This window comes from Notothenia coriiceps, unplaced genomic scaffold, assembly GCF_000735185.1.
Source record: "Notothenia coriiceps isolate Sejong01 unplaced genomic scaffold, NC01 NC01_scaffold00033693, whole genome shotgun sequence".
Lineage (NCBI taxonomy): Eukaryota > Metazoa > Chordata > Actinopteri > Perciformes > Nototheniidae > Notothenia > Notothenia coriiceps.
Genome location: NW_011366394.1, coordinates 445,838 through 448,761, shown reverse-complemented (window position 1 = coordinate 448,761; position 2,924 = coordinate 445,838).

Sequence of the window (2,924 nt, the reverse complement as noted above, 5' to 3'; positions counted from 1 at the left end):
TGCATTGAAGGAGAGCTGTGGGGTGTGTAAGGTAGAAAATAATCAGATCATCCACGGCTGGGCACACGGCCGCTTGAAACCTTCCTAACCTCGGGGCAATCGCATGACCCGAGGCAAAGCTTTACGCGCATTAAAAAGACATGAAGTTCAGGCACTGCGAGCCTTCAAGCAAGCAAGTCAACTGGGGCCACAGGTGGCAACGTTCCTGCACTGCCAGAGAAATGGCCTTGTTTCCAACCTCCCATGAACCTGTGTGTCACTGAGTTTAGTTTAGTTTAGTTTATAGTTATGTGGACAGTCCCGCCATTGATCAACTGTCACAAAGAATAAGTAACCATGGGCAGCTTTAGCCAACATGCTAATTTCCAGGCTGTTGTCCCCGGCCAGAGTGGATAATTAAGGCGCGGTGTTCACACCCAAGTACTTTTCCCACAAAGGTTCCTGAGAACTACGATTTAGTTGCGTTCACACCATAAAAGTCCCAGGAACTTAATTAGTTCTAGAGAACCTTTTTTACCCCCTTTTCAGTCCTTGCTAGAGAGCAGGGACTCTCCGTGTGAGAAAAAGGTTCCTGTGTCTTGATTGGCTGGCGGAATGCAAACCACGGCCCGTCAAACTCTAAAAACGTTTGTGAAGCCGCCATTTTATTATCCTTCGCATTAGGCATTATTAGCATTAGCATTAGCCCAGCGCAGAAACGCAGAGAGACTAACTTATGGCAACACAAAACAAAACATGTGTGAGCGGTGGAGATGAGGATGTATCGGTGTTCTGGGCCGTTACTCGGAAGGCTGTCATTAGCGAGCTGCTGGGAGTCCAGTTAGAAGCTGCTGGGAGTCCCAGCAGCTTCTACTGAAGGCCAGTCCCAACTCCGGGGACTTCCGGCCGGCGATTTTGTGGCGCAGTATATGCCGTGAAGCTTGTTTTGCGGCCTGCCATTAAACGCCAGAGCAGAAAGAAGAAGAAAGTGACGTCAGTGGCTTCATTTGCCTAATCCACCCCCAGGGATTTATTCCGGTGTGAACGCGATCTGTACTTAGTTCATGAGAACTAAAGAGTTCTCAGGAACCTTTGTGGGAAAAGGACTTGGTGTGAACGCGCCTATAGACATCTTTTTAAAATCACAATACATCAACAGCATTAGTTATAAAGACAGGAAGAAAGACAAGTAGATAGAGGTGAAAGGATAATGTTCATGTTAATGCCAGCAATAAAATGCCCTTTCTTCCAACCTCCCAGGATTAAAGTGGAATCAGAATCAGAATCAGGTTTATCACCAGGTAGGTTGACACGTACGAAGAAATTGACTTGGAGTCGTGGTGCATACATAAAAGTAAAAAATAAATAAAATAAAAACACAGAGAGAGAACTATTTTAAGAAAACTATAATAACATTAAAAAATATAGTAAAATATGGCAGTGTTTACATAGAAATAGAATGGAATAAAATATGGAATACAATTCGGCAGTAATAAAAAGAAAGAAAACTGATACTGTGTACATTGTGTGCATTAATGTAAGGCACAGAGTCCATAGGAATCTGTGTTCATGTTAATGTCAGCAATAATAAAGACCTGCAGCACGAGAAACAATAGAAAGGAAACGACATGGAGGAGTGCGAGCTGCAGACAGCTTTTTTTGTTTTTGTAGGTGAGCTGGAAACAGTGTGGAGAGAGGGCAGGATGTGAGTCTGTCAACTTCTCCCCGTCTGCAGACGAGCAAATGGGTCTAATTCAACACTGGCTGTGTGAGAGCGTCTCGGCTGTCTAGCAGCGTGAGCGGGAATTAGATCTATGGTTTGTAGCCTTCATCCCTTCCCAGACAGACTTGTTCCGGCTCAGAGGCGCTGCCTAATCCGCACCTCTCTCCCGCTTGCACTCCCGGAAAATGACTTCACACAAGCTGCCGCAAACGCCCAGCGCAGCAATTCTCGTCTGACTGCACTCAGCAGACCTCCCATAGCTCATTTAACATACCAATTCCTCCCCAAAGCCCACCCTGCCCCCAGCTCCTAAGAGAGGGAAACAACAAGGAAAACAACTACAGCCCCTCTTGATAATTTAAGGGCCCTTTTCTCCAGAGGGGCTGTCAGAATCAGCAGCACAGTGGGGGGGTAAGGCGGTTAAAGAAAGAGGAGGTGCGCTGTGTGTGGTAAACCGTTTCAGAATCAGAAAACCTTTATTCGTCCCACAGAGGGGAAATCCACATTTGTTACAGCAGAAAAGAGCCAAAAACAGCTTAATAGTAACTAAGAAGCATGCATACAAAAATATAAAAGATACAAAAAACACATCCTGTAACAGTTCTGAGGATTTAGCAGCCAGGTATATATTGCATTATTAACGGCATATATTGCACATATTTTATAGTTGGTATTTAACAACAAAGGGTGTTATATATCCAGCTTATACGAACCAGGTTGTACTACCGTGAAAGGTTGTCGTTTTTTTTACTTGGAGATACATTTTCTGCATCCTGAGCGATACATTCATCAAAATCACATCCAGCCCACTCTATAGGTCCAAATAGGGTCCGAAACCTAGTTGCCTGAAATCAAATTGAACATGCTCCCATACAAATACTTTCTTTGAATTAAAGTATCAGATAACAACAAAGCAGTGAAGTTGATAGAATTACGTATTTTGGCAGGCTGAACTTGAAAAAGCTTTGCTGGTTCCCTCCACAAAAAGCCAATTTTGGATTTCTGCAGGAAATAATCTCTATGGCAAACAACGTATGATACTTACACGTTATGTTCAGCAGGATAATCTCCACATATTAACACCACTTTATGCTATAAAGGAACTATAGCACGGTCACATGACTTCACGTCACCACCGCTAAGCTAAAGGTGGCTAATGTTGGGCTATAAAGGAACTACAGCACGGTCACATGACTTCACGTCACCACCGCTAAGCTAAAGG